The sequence below is a fragment of the Choloepus didactylus genome, chromosome 18 (genome assembly GCF_015220235.1).
Source record: "Choloepus didactylus isolate mChoDid1 chromosome 18, mChoDid1.pri, whole genome shotgun sequence".
Taxonomy (NCBI): domain Eukaryota; kingdom Metazoa; phylum Chordata; class Mammalia; order Pilosa; family Megalonychidae; genus Choloepus; species Choloepus didactylus.
This window is the reverse complement of record NC_051324.1, coordinates 14668942-14683819: the sequence shown is the minus strand read 5'-3', so window position 1 is coordinate 14683819 and position 14878 is coordinate 14668942. Positions and strand designations below refer to the sequence as shown.

The 14878-nt window shown below is 39.4% G+C and overlaps 1 pseudogene; it reads left to right on the top strand.

The window, feature by feature from the left end:
- The first annotated feature begins 1528 nt into the window (after positions 1-1528).
- LOC119514624 lies at positions 1529-14060 on the top strand (annotated as a pseudogene).
- The last annotated feature ends 818 nt before the right edge of the window (positions 14061-14878 follow it).

Below are 14878 nucleotides of genomic sequence, written 5' to 3'. Positions count from 1 at the left end.
CTTCCTGGAGTAAGATCGGTTTTTAAGTTGTATTTTTTTATAAACTGTTCTTTTTACCTTTATTTCCTAACTCAAAGTTCCTTCTTTACTAATGGATAACTGACTATAACCTGTCTATCCCCTTCCTCCTATTACTGAAGTTAGAGAAGGTAATATAGAAGTATATTGAAGAAGAATTTCTGGCAAATCTGGAAGAATAATTTTTGGCCTGGAGCCAGTGATAGTCTGATCCCATTCTATAACCCTAAAATACTTGGTGGAACTTTTCCATACGTGGTGGTGCTGCAAGGGTCTACTGGTATATGGAAAAGCACATTGGCCAAGAAATTTTTGCTCTGGGCAGAGGAAAATCTCAGCCAAACATTCAAATACACTTTCTGTCTCTGCTGCAAGGAACTCAACCAGTTGGGGATATGCGCTTTGCTGAGCTGATTTCCAAGACTGGGCTGAACTGCAAGATGCCACTCCAGAAATCCTAGTACAACCACAGAAAGTCCTGTTCATTTTTGATGGCTTTGATGAGCTGATATCCCACTGGGGCATTTAATCAGGATATACTTGGTGACTGGAAAAAACAGAAATAAGTGCCTGTCCTCTTGGATAGTTTGCTAAAGAGACAAGTGTTCTCCAAGGCAACTCTACTGATGACCATGTGGCCCTGTGTTCTGAGAAAGCACCAGTTCTTGGTTGAGCAGCTGCTCATCATAAAATTGAGGGGTACTTAGAGGTGGACAGGAAGGCATATTTCTTGAAACACTTCAAAGATAAAGATCAAGCCCTGCAAACTTTTGATCTCATGAGGAGCCATACAGTCTTGTTCAACGTGTCTTAGCTCCCCTTGTGTGCTGGATTGTCTGTTCTTGTCTGAAACTTAAGATGGAGAGGGGATAGGACCCCATCCTAACTTGACAGACCACCACATAACTGTTCCTGCATTTACTCTGCAGCCAGTTCACACCTACACCTGTCTCCTGTCCACATTGGTACCTCCAAAGTACATGAAATCTCTGTGTTTTCTGGCTGCTCAGTGCATTTGGACACAGACATCATTATTTGATGGAGAAGGTCTCAGGAAGCCTGGGGTAGATAAAAGTGATTTCTGTCCCTTCCTGTACAAGAATATCCTTCAGAGGGGCAACGAATGTGAAGGCTGCTACAGCTTCATCCTCCTCAGTGTCCAACAGTTTCTTGCCACTGTGTTTTATGTTCTCTGGAGTGAGGAGGATGAAAATGGGAAGATCTGCAGGTGGGATGTTGGGGATATGGAGAAACTTCTATGAAGGAAGAAAGGTTAAAGAACACCAGCCTGACCCAAGTGAGATACTTCTTGTTTAGCCTCTTGAATAAAAACAGAGTCAAGGACCTGGAGACAACTTTCAACTGCCAGATGTCAATGGAGGTCAAACAGAAATTACTGAAATGCAAAGCAAATTCCAATGAGAATAGACTCTTGTCTTCAGTGATGGGCATGAAGGAACTATTTTACTCCCTCTATGAATCTCAGGAAGAAGAGTTTGTGAAGGATGTAATGGGCTACTTTAAAGAAATGTGCCTCTATATGAAAAATAAAATGGATGTCATACACTCTTCATTCTTCCTCAAGCATTGTCAAAATTTGCAGAAAATTTCACTTCATGTAGAAAAAAAATATTTCTGGTGAATTATACAGCATCAGAATCAACCTCTCAAGTTAAGAGGTAAGATCTCTATGTACTCTACTGGTTCTCCCATCTTCAGCCTCCTGCCACTTTCCCAAAGGAAGAAGTCAGAGTATCCTGTTCCCTGTGCCTTGAGGTCAGAATTCTGCCTCTTGCTGGAATTCCTGCTGCTTAACACTCAAAGTGGGAGCCATGATGTCACAATTAGGAATGGGGGCTTGGAACCAGATGTTGTTTTAAGAAGTGTCTCCTTTCCTTTGAGATGATCAGTATTTGCAAATGCCTCAACATGCTTCATATAGATATGTAGAAAACTAAGGAAATACTGACAAATATAAAGAAACCATGGGTCACCCATGAAATTCCTGCCACAGAGAACTAAATACCAGAAGACAGCAAATACTTTTTGAGAGGTCTGTGTATATGAATATGTAAATACTTCATATTTTCTCAAGTTTTAGTGGATATCATTTAAGGTCAACAACTATACATGTAAACCAGCTTGAGAGATGGCTAAATATAATGTGAATGGATATACCATTAGGTATTCAAATACCCCTTATTGCTAAGTATATTGATCTCGATCTTTTATGAATGATGTATTTAGAATTTTAACTTCTTCTAATGCAGTCTGTTGTTTTAAGAAGTATAACATCCTTCTCCAGTGGTATTTCTGGCACAATGAGTTGTCCCATTATGGTACTAAGTGTGTGATTCATCCAACTTATAGGGTTATACCTTTTTATTAGGGGTTTGTGTCCAGAGCAACAGTAAATGTTTTCACTATGATGTGACAAATGTTGACTTCCTCTCCAGCAATATTTGGTAAAATTTCCCTTCAACTCTTCCATATGGGACCCAGAATGATCAACATACCCTTCCTTTCTGGATGGACCTTTGCCCCATGTTTGTTGCAAACAAAAATCTGATATTTCTTGACATTAGTAAAAATTTCCTTAGTAATTTTTAATTCATCAGTGAGAATTCTTAGTGAAAAAAATAACCTCTGCCACCTGTAATCTCCAGAAGGTTGTGTAAGTTAAAGCAAAGCCCTAGATTCAAATCCTATAATGCATGACCAAGTTTCTTGCATTTTTAATTTTGGAGCAGACTCCTACCAGTTTCTCAGGACACAAGTAATTGAGATGGTTCCCATCCTTAAATTTTTCTAGTGGGAGAATTATATAAATTAATGCAATATGAAATATGGTTTGTCCACAAAACATCATAAAGGCCATTAAAACTCTGAGGACAGTTTGAATTATATTATGACCACCATAGGATTGTATATAAGGTGATGATTCTCGACCTCTATTGACATTTTGGCCAGGATAGTTTGTTGTGGAACTGTTCCATGCATTATAAGATAATTTAACAGTATCCCTTGATGCTGCCCAATTGCTATCAATAGTAACACTTCCTCTATATAAACCCACTCCCAGTTGTGACAACCAAGACATGTCTCCCTTCATTGTGTAATGTTTCATGGAGTGCAAACTCATATCAAGTCAATAAACACCAGGGTAGAGAGAGGGCAAGAGCATGCTGGGCTAACCTGAAAACAGTAGTAAAAGGGGACTTTCACTTGAATTGGGTGTACATTCATGTGAAAATGACAACAAAAAACCAATACCATTGAAGTTGTTAAGGAAGTGTGGATCTGAGAAAAAAACAGAATAAGGTAATCACATACTTAAATACTTACTTTCAGAACAAAGTAGGTTTTGTCCACATGAGCCAACACTTCATGGGGTCCTAATGGACCTAATCTCTGTGTAGGTAATGTACTGGGAAAGGCCTTGGGTTTATATTGGTGGGAAAGGAGGATCGCAACACAATTGACTCATATAAGTTAGCTTAGATATCCATGAAATTCCCTTTCATTGAAACCTTCTCCAGCTGCAGGTATACTCTTGTATTTTTCTTCTTCAACATAGAGAAATACAAGCTCTTGTTTACTTAGGGTTATGTTTGCCATGTTATCCTGATTTTAAGTGCAAGAAAATTCCTTGCAGTCATAAAACATTCTGCCAAAAACAGTCTTCATAAAATTGACCCATTGATAAGACTTCAGGGAAAAGAGACATTCCATTCCTTGCCTTTTTGAAAAAGCCATAGAAGAACGGCCTTTGTTTGAAATGACTGCTGATGATTTATTTTCGTTTTCCAAAACCCTGAGATAACTAAAAAAAATCAGAGCTCCTGATCTTATAAAAATTAAACACAGTGCAGACCTTTGTTTCAATTTGTACACACTATAGGTACAGAAGATCAAAACCCATTTGTTTCTTTTCCCTAGCCTCAAGAATATCTCTCCTAGCCTCAAGAATATCTCTCCTGTGGATGCTTATCAGAACTTCTGCCTAACTTTCAGTGTTCAAGGGACTCTGATTTATCTGACCCTTCAAGGCAATGACCAGAATGATATGCTTCCCCCATTGTGTGAGTTCCTGAGACACCCAAAATGTAACCTTCAGTATCTCAGGTATATCTCGCCATTACCAAAAAGTAGTCATCCAAACAGAGCTGCCATAAGCCTACATAGTACTCCTGAGTGAATTAGTAAAAGGGTCCCTTATTCTGATTGCACACAGTACTCCTTGAATAGAATATTGACTGGAGTTTAATCACCACAGGCAATGAGCAATGAACAACCCAGACAATCATGGACAAGATTCCTCAGTCCAATGAAACTCCCAGAATCTGGGTGTCATCTTCTATCAGGTATGGTTTTTTCAAAACTCATGTTTCCTTCGCTATGATTCAGGAGAACAGTCCCTGGCCTCATCCTTCCATGAAAGGACCTTTTGGGAACATCCAGTTGTCCATTCACCAGTAGTCTTGGGGTTTGAGAGATTTCTCTTAAGGAAGTTCCCCATTTGGTGGCTTGGAGATGATCAATCTTGAGGTTCCATTGACTTTCTCTTTACACCACTAGATTACTAGCAGAGACACAGTTTGAGAAAATTTGGTCTCGAATTGTGGCTCTGCCTCTACTAAAATATCACCTTTGGTTGTTTAACAGGCCTTTTTCTCCTCAGTTAAAAGGTATAATACACACCTCATAAGGACTTGAGGACTTGAGTCCCCCCAACTTCTATGACCACCATCAATGATACTTTTCCTTTACATATGAGGATTAATTGGGGGGGGGGCATTCTGTGACTTTAAAATTTTGATCACTAATGTGTTTCACAATGAGTCAATTGAGACTCAAAATGGGAAGGAGGTTTTGTATAAGTTTTTTTTGAGATATTTTTATTGAGATTGTTCACATGCCATCAAACTATCCAAAGTTCCAAAGTGTACAATCAATTGCCAACAGTACCATCATACAGCTGTGCATCCATCACCACAGTTAAATTTCTTGGAATTTTTAGAATATTTTCATTATTCCAGATAAAATAAATACAAAAAAGGAAACTCAAATCCTCCCATACCCCTAACCACCCCATCTCAATTACTGATTCATAGTATTGGTATAGTGCATTTGTTACTGTTGATGAAAGAATGTTGAAATAGTACTAACTGTAGTACATAGTTTGCAAAAGGCATATTTTCCCTAGATGCACCACTATTATTAACTTCTAGTTAAAGTGTCATACATTTGTTCAAGTTCATAAGAGAGATTTCTCATATTTGTTCAGTTACTCAAGGACATTGTCCACCACAAGATTCACTGTTTTATACATTTCCAGCTTTTAGCTCCATATTTTCTTCTGGTGACATATGTGGCCCTGAGCTTACCCTTTCCACCACATTCTCATTGGTCATTCAGCACTGTTATTCTCACAATGTGCTACAATCACCTCTGTCCATTTCCAGACATTTAAGTTCACCATAGTTCAACATTCTGCTTATAAAAAGCAACCACTCCCTATTTAGTAGCCTCATTCTATATCCTGGTAATTTATATTTCATGTCTATGAGTTTAGGTATTATAATTAGTTCATTTTGGTAAGACCCTGCAATATTTGTCCTTATGTGTCTGTCTGAATTCACTAAATATATTTCCATCAAGGTTTCTTCATCAACCCATTTTTTAAGACAACTTTGTTCACACACGATTCATTCCATCCTAAGTAAACAATTGAAGATTCCCTATATAGTCACATATTTATGTATTCACCATCATCACCACTGTCTATATAAGGACATTTCCATTTCTTCAACAAAGAAGGAGGAAGAGACAGAATTAGATAAAAGAAAAAGAAAAACATAAAAAAAAACATGACAGCTAAGAAGCAACAGAAGGAAAGATGCCATTAAACTAAAGAAGAATAGTTAGACACCATCACCAATGCCAAGAGTCCCATACTCATCCCCTTTGCCCCAATATGCATTTAGCTTTGGTATTTGCCTTTGTTTCATTAAAGGAAGCATAATACAGTTATGTTTCTGTTAATTATAGTCTCTAGTTTGCATTGATTGTATTTTCCCCCAAACCCAACCTATATTTAACACCTTGCAATGTTGACATTCATTTGTTCTACTTCATGTGAAGAAATATTTGTACCTTTTATCACATTTGTTGAGCACCGTAGGTTTCACTGAGTTATGCAGTCCCAGTCTTTATCTTTCCTTTTTCCTTCTCATGTTCCATGTGCTCCTAACCTTCCTCTTTCAACCATACTCACAGTCATCTTTGTTCAGTGTACTTACATTGCTGTGCTACTATCTCCCAAAATTGTTTTCCATACCTCTCACTCCTGTCTTTTCCTTTCTGTCTGTAGTGCTCCCTATAGTGTTTCCTGTAGAGCAGGAATCTTGTTCACAAACTCTGTCATTGTCTTTTTGTCAGAGACTATTCTAAGCTGTCCCTCATATTTGAAGGATGTATTTGAAGGATTCTTGGTTGGCAGTTTTTCTCTTTCAGTATCCTAAATATATCACTCTACTTCCTTCTTGCCTCCATGGTTTCTGTTAAGAAATCTCTGCATGGTCTTATCAAACTTTTTTATGTGATGGATTGCTTTTCTCTTGCTGCTTTCAGGGTTCTCTCTTTATCTTTGACATTTGATAATCTGATTATTAAGTGTCTTGGTGTAGGCCTATTGAGATCTATTCTTGGATCTGTAATTTTATGTCTTTTATAAGAGATGGGAAATTTTCATTGATTATTTCCTCTATTACTGTTTCTGCCCCTTTTCCCTTCTCTTCTCCTTCTGGAACACCCATGACACATACGTTTCTGTGTTTCATGTTGTCATTCAGTACCCAGATTTTTGCTCATATTTTTTCCATTCTTTTCTCTCGCTGTTCTTTGTGTGTAGGCTTTCAGGTGTCTTGTTCTCCAACTCCTAAGTGTCTCCTTCTGTCTCTTGAGATCTGCTCTTTTATGTCCCCATTGTGTCTTTCATCTCTTGTTTTGTGCCTTTCATTTCCATACATTCTGCCACCTATTTTTTCAAACTTTCAATTCCTACCTTATGTATGCCCAGTTTTTTCATTATACACTTTATCTCTTGCAATATCCTCCCTTTTTGAATTGATTTAGCATTAGTTGTTTCAATTCCTGCATCTCAGTTGAAGTGTAAATGTGTTCCTTGATGGGGCCATAACTTTGTTTTTCTTAGTATAGATTGTAGTTTTCTCTTGTCTAGGCATCTAGTTTCTTTGGTTAGCCCCATTAGGTTTTCCCAGACCAGAATGGGCTCATGTCTCAGGAGACAGTAGTATCAGTTTTCCCTGAGGGTGTCTCTTAGAAGATTGTGAGGCCTCAACCACTGTGTTTTCTGCCTTGCAGGTGGTGCCAGGCAGCCTGTCACTCCATACTGGTGTAAGGAGGTGTAGCCCATTGCTCTTTCCCCCAGGCTCTGGAGTCTTGTTCTGAATGGAAGGTGGGGAGTAGAGTTTGGCACCACCTCTTTCCTCTTAGGGAAGATATACACCCTAGGGAGATATCATTTGCATTTGAATTGTCTCTCTGACTCTTCCATCTCCACCCTTGTCTGGAACAGATTGCTGTGAACTGAAAATGGCTGAGCCTTTCTCCACTGAGCCAATAAAGGGACAGAAGCCTCCCTTCGGGGCCAGTCCATGGTACCCTCAGTTTCACCTGTTGGCCAGAGATAGCACCTGGTCCTCTGGGCTCCCCCTCCTTCCCAGAGAGGTCTTTTGGCTCTCCAAGGTCAGTCATCACCAAAGGCTTCTGTCTGCTTTTTGGGGATTCATAGCTTGTATTGCGAAGTCAACATTTGTTAGTTGGCCCTGGGCTGAGGTATATTTGCTTGTTCAGAGACTGCTGCTCTCTATCACAGTGAGGCTTTTCCGTTTGGGCTGCTGTTGGGGAGGGGATCTCAGGCCAGGTCCACAGTTTTTACTTACAGATTCTATGCTATGATCTCAGCCATTCCTCTCAATCCAGGTTGGTGTATGATGTGTTGAAAGTCACATTTGTTCCTCAGCAGTTATTCCAGATTATTTCCTAGTTGTTCCTGAATGTTTATTAGTTGTTCCAGGGGGATGTGGGGGGTAGATTCATATAAGTTTTTATGCTTATTTCATTTGAAGTGTCAAGCATTCTATCTTGCAATAAAATTCCTTAGTTAGATTTTGTAATCTGTTATAGTTTAGGGTCTAAGTGTTTTTGGCAGAATTTTAGAGATGTTTATCTTGGTGCAGGTACTCCATTTGGCATGTGACATGAATTATAAAATTTAAACACGAAACATGAGAGCACAACTTATTCCCAACTTAAAGCTGGAGGAAGTGAGGCTTGAATTCAGTTAAATAACTTGCCCAAGATTTCATACATAGCAAATTGCAGAGTTGGTAATAAGAAAGCAAATTTTAAGAGACACCCTCACTCTAGAGGCTTTAGTGATAATCTGTACTGTTCCAATGAAGTTTCATTAGCACATGATATCTTCAGAAATGAAGAGTGCATTATGTTTCATGATATGCTTAATGGGACTTCTATATGGTTCTCAATTTGTAGGTTCCAGATTATCAGCTGCAGCAGATTCACTTGGGAACTTGTGAAAAAACAAATCTTGAGCCCATCCCCAGATATTCTGAATGAAATCATTGGAGTATGACCCAGGAATCTTTCTGACATGTCTTCCAGATGATTGTAGGGCATCTTAAATCATAGATCATTGGACTTTACATCCAGAGTTAGAGTCAGTATGTCTATCATGAGAGCTGAGAATTTGCATTTCCATCTGGATCATAGATGATACTGATTCAGATGGTCCAAGGACCACACTTTGAGAAACATTGCTCAAAATAACTCCAGCCAAGATGTAACAGATAATGGAGTGAGCAGGATGTAAAACTGGGAGATGTTCCTACAGGGTCTGGATTATTGAGAATGGCTTGTTTCCATATCTCCTGCAGTTTGGAATCTTGTTCAGCTGCTACTCAGCAATGGGATGATCTCTCCTTGACCCTCTAAATCAACCAGTCCCTGACATGTTTGAACCTCATATCCAGTGAACATTTGAATGAGGGTGTGAAGTTGCCCCACCCAGAGTACTCCCTGCAGAGATTGTCATAAGGCTCTTCTCTCTTCCTGTGGAGCATCCCTGGGGCTGTGGAGAGATGGACAGTGGTAAACCTGGCTTTGACAGACCACCATGCAGCCTTCATTGAAACATCAACTGATATAATGATGGGCTTTCCATGACATGTACATGACTCTTGTCTCCTGCCTTTTGTTGCTGTTCCTTCATACCTGTGTTCACTAGCACTTGAGAAAGTGTGAGACTAACAAGAAGCATGCTAGCTGAAGACCCTCTAGCATTTGTGGTAGCAAAGAGGTCTGGACTTTGGAAATGCTCTCACCACCTTACAATTTTTGTGATGCTTCTGCAGGTTGGAAGACCATCATCTCACAGAATCCTGCTGCAAGGGCCTTGCTTCTGCTCTGATTGTCAACCAGAGTCTGACACACTTGTGCTTGACCAAGAATGCCTTCAGGGATGGAGGGGTGAAGCTCCTGTGTGACAGCTTGGATTACCCCAAATGCAAGCTACAGACCCTGGTGTAAGTACTTGCTGGCTGCCTTAGTATGTGTACACAAGCACACACATGTATACATGTACACATGTGCACACACACACACACACACACACATGCTCTGGATCCAAGTAGCAAAGATGTAACAGCAATTAATTCCTATAAATACCCCAAGTTATGAGGCTGGTTAAGTAGTTCAATCTCAGTAGATCTGGGGAGAAGGAAGATAGAAAATAATTGAAGGAAGCAATGTCAAAACTGTCTAAGGATTTGCAGAGTGTAGCTGGTTTCCAGATCTGATTCTTAACCTGTGTTCTTGCCAGTGTCATGTAAACTCTGCCTAATGTTGAAAGTAAATGGGGTTATTTGGCAGAAAACTTAACATAGTAACTCTTGTCAATACTAAAATTGTAGTTAAGACTATAATAACAATAAAATGGTACTGTGCTCATTGTTTCTACTCAGAGATTTTATTTAGTGTTGATACTTCCTGGGCTCTTGTCACCTGTAAAATCACCTCCTGGGAGTTAACTTTGTAACTGCTTTTCCTAGTAACTAGTTTTAACCAAAGATATACCTTAATGCATCCAGTGTCTGGAAGTTGTTTGCCCACCTAAAATTTAGAGTATTAAGCTTACAGTAGGAAATAAGTAGAGGGGAAGTATTGATTTCCCATCCCCTCTTAAAGTCCCCAAAACTAAAATAATGTGAACTTCCTTAGGGAATAATATCTGTTAACCCTATATTCAAATTAAAAATTGAATTATGTTGTTGCCATCCAAAGCATCTAAACAAAATCAAAATAATGATGGCTGACTTATTAAACAACTATTTTGTGCCAGGTATCATGCTAAGGTCTTGGAAAAGATGATTTCATTTAATCCTCACATTTGAGATTTGTACCTCCCCCCCCCCGCCCGATTTCAGGGGAGAAAACCATGCCTAAGAATGTAAAACTTAAGAAGTTTGCATATCTTCATAAGGTATGACTTCCAGGATACTTAGGCACTAGCAGAGAATGTTTCCTTGTGTTTCCCTGCTTCTAGGGGCCAATTTCATTCCTTGTCCCATGGCCCTTTCCTGTGTTGTCAAAGGCAGCAATGCAGCAGCTTCCAATCCCTTTCTGATCTGTGCTTCCATCATCTGAGACTCCTGCCTCTCTTTTTTTAATGTTTTAATGTTTTTAATTCAATTTTATTGAGATATATTCACATACTATGCAGTCATACAAGTGTACATTCAATTGTTCACAGTGCCATTATATAGTTGTGCATTCATCACCAAAATTAATTTGTGAACATTTTCATTACCAAACACACAAAAATAATAAGAATAAAAATTAAATTGAAAAAGAACAATTAGAGTAAAAAAGAACACTGGGTGCCTTTGTTTTTTGCCCCCGTTTTTCTACTCATCCATCTATACACTGGACAAAGGGGAGTGTGTCAATATGGCTTTCCCAATCACATTATGACCCCTCATAAGCTACATATTTGCACAATCATTTTCAAGATTCAGTGGTTCTGTGTTGTAGTTTGTTAGTTTCAGGTATTTGCTGCTAGCTATTCCCATCCATTAGAACCTAAAATGGGTTATCTATATTGTGCATAATAGTATCCACCAGAGTGACCTCTCAGCTCCTTTTGGAATCTCTGTCACTGAAGCTTATTTCATTTCATTTCACATCCTCCTTTTGGTCAAGACAATGTTCTCCATCCCACAATGCTGGTCTAGTTTCCCCCCTGGGAATCATATTCCATGTTGCCAGGATCTGTGCTCCATCCTCACAGATCTGTGATCTGTGCTCCATCATCATATCCACTTCTCTGATTCTGACACTCCTTCCTCTCTTTTATAAGGACATTTGCAATGACATTGGCCCCACCCAGATAATCCAGGATAATCTCCCCATTCCCAAGTGCTCAACTTGGTCATCTGCACAATCTCTTTGGCCATTTAAAGCAACATTCTCAGTTTCTGAGGATCAAGACATGGGCATCTTTGGGTGGGGGAATGAAATATCCTGTACCACATGACCCCATGACTTTATTTCCATTTCCCCATTTCTAAACCAGTTTAAAGTTCTTGGCTTGAGGTTGGGAGGTTTTGAAGTTGGAACATCAAGCCAGGAAGAACAGATATTTTTCCATATGGGTAACTTCTAGGCTGTTGTACTGAAGCTTAATGGAAGTTGGTTGTAATCCTCTCTCAAAGCTTCTCCAACAAAAGTCAAGTCTAACTCATTTGGATCTGGAGCTGAATTACATAGGAATTTTTGGACTGAAATCTCTGCATAAGGCTTTGAAGGAGCCACTGTGTAACCTGAAATGCCTATGGTAATTCTCTAAAACTTTAATCTGTATCTAAAATGATATATCAGTATAGCAGATCTTTCCAACTGTAATTCAGAAAGAATTTGAATAGTCAATTGAGTTTTCTTAACCAACTTGGATAGCTAAAGGAATAGGTTCTAGGCTGAGTTATCAATAGGCTCCCAGTGAAAAATTTTAATCTATGATGCATCAAGGACACAAACATCAAGAAGGGGTTGCTGCTTCCCAAATTCCAACACACATACAGGAAGGAATTATATACTGAATCAGAAAGCTTTGTCTTTGTGAGCAGGAAAATGGCCTCTGACTCTACTCTCTTACAAATCCTATGTGAGTTAAGGATCTTCAAACAGGTACTCATAAAGGACTCTCAAGATAGTTGTTTCCCCAGCCTGTACAGTAAAAAGAGTACTGTGGAATTTTAGTTCTCAAGCAAAACTGAATAGTACAAATGTTTATATGTTTGAGAATCTCAGATGAATCAATCAGAATCTCCAGAGGTGAGATGAGGAATTGGTATTTTAAAAGCTCTTAGAGTCATTGCAACTTGCAGTACACTACAGTGTTGACAGTTGAGTAAGCAACAACTCAGAATCACAGGTAGGGAACCACTGGTTCCTACAACACATAGTACATAACTATTCTCAGGAAAGCAGTGAGAAATGGGGAGAAATGCCCTCTGACTTATGAGCTCTACTGGTATGGGGAAGGATGTCTGCCCTTTATCTAGGCAGCTGTAATGCCCTAAGGATATAATTTCATTATACAATCTGGGAAATAAGGTTAATTGCATCCATCTCAAAAAGAAACTATGATAATGAAATATGTACTGACATTACAGAGCTCTGTGCCAGGCATTATAATAAGCATTTGAGAGATTTATTCTAGTTTATATCCTGGAGCAAACTTGAAAACATGACCTACTCCCTTATTATATAACACACACACACACACACACACACACACACACACACACACACACACACACACACACACACACACCTTGAGAAATTTTACTGTCTTCTGTTTATCTGTAAACATACTCCAGATGCAAGAAAGCTTTTTTCTCTGTTCTCTGTCCTGTACTCATCCAGCATCTAACATGACACTTCCCCTTGGAATTCTGATGGGCATCTCAAAACATGCTTGTCCAAAACTGAATTACCTTTTTCCCCACCAAAAACTGCTCCTGCTGCATCTCAAAAAAAGGTCTTATTTATTCAGAATAAAATGTTAATACATCATCTTTATTGCCTTTTCCTTTCAAATCTCAAGCCAAATCCATTTCAAAGTCCTGTGTATCTAGATTTTTCTCTTACCACATCTAGATGTAACATCTGTATTGTATGAACTACAAATGCATCTGTGGTCCTACCTTCTTTGTTCCCCTACCAAATTTCAACCAAAAATAACTTCTAAGGTGTAAGTCAACTCATGTCACATTTCTCTGCTCAAAGCCTCAGTGTTTCCCCATCTCACTCCAAGTAAAATCTGAATTTTGCAATGGCACAAGTGCCTTGTTTGATCTGGTGCCTTGTTAGCTATGGCATCTCTTACCACCCTCCCTTGATTACTGTCTCAATGCTGGCTGCCTTGATAATTTGTTTCATGTGAAACCTACATAATCTAAGGTACTTTGTACAGGCTGTTTCTCTACCTGGCCAATTCTTAGTCCAGGTCTCTCAATGGTTCATTCCCTTCACCCCCCTCCCCCATGTCTTCCTCAGCCATCATAACTAGCAACCCCTACTATTTCCTTTACCCCTTGAACTTCATTCCCTCCTTCTACCTAGAATACTACATTTGCTACCCTTACCTGCTTCTAGAACAAGCTCTGAGGGCAGAGTCTTCTGTTGGCCACTGCTGGATTGCCCAGCACACAAGAGTGTGCCTGGCATATAGAATGTTCTAAAGCATTTGTTGAACTAATGAATAAATTTGTTTCCACAACAGGCTGTGTGGATGTGTCCTCAGGCCTTTCAGTTGCATCAAACTCTCCTCTGCTCTCAGAAGCAATAAGAGTCTGATCAATCTGGATCTGAGACAAAACAACTTGGGACATAATGGAATAAAGATGCTGTGCAAGGCCTTGAGACTTCAAATTTGACCCTCCAGACCATCATTTATGATGCTTCTCATCCCCAAGTATTTCCTCAGTAATAGCCTCTGGGGGAATACAAATCACAGGAATTTGACATAGGCAACTCTCATATTTTCCAGGCTGCTGTGATAAACACGACACAAGGTATTGGCTTAAACAATGAAAATTTATTGGCTCACAGTTTGTGAGGCTAGAGGTCCCAAGCAAAGGTGTCAGCAAGGCCATGCTTTCTCCAGGATCTGGTAGCATTCTTATGATGGCCTGCCTCCATGATATGGTGATGTCCTGGTCTCCTCCTGTGGCCTTCTTTGACTTCTGGCTTCTCTGTTTCCAATTTTCCTCTCTTTACAAGTCCTCCAGTCATGTGAATTAAAAATCTACCCTGATTCAGTTTGACCACAAGTTAACTGATAATACCTTCCCAAAGTCCTGTTTGCAAATGGGTTCACATCCACAGGAAAAGAAATGAAGTTTTGGGTATGTCAATCCCCAACATCAGGGCATTAGCTGGAGTGTGGAAAGGTCTAGGAGGAGCTAGGGGAGGATCCACAGAAATGCAGATTAAGATTTGAACATGTCTTTTGTGGGGGGCATGATTCAGTTCCCAGCAGCACCTGTCATGAACATCTGACTTTCATAACTGGTTTTGAACATCAGGCAGTTCTTCCATCAATTCTCTCTGTTGCTTTGGAGGGTAAAATGAGTCAAAGAATGGGAATAACATGAATCTAAAACCAAAAAGCTGGATTGATGGCTTATTAATTTAGAAGAGCTCTGGTGGTGAGATGTCCACTCTGGGGATAATCAAATTGCTGACCTCAAAT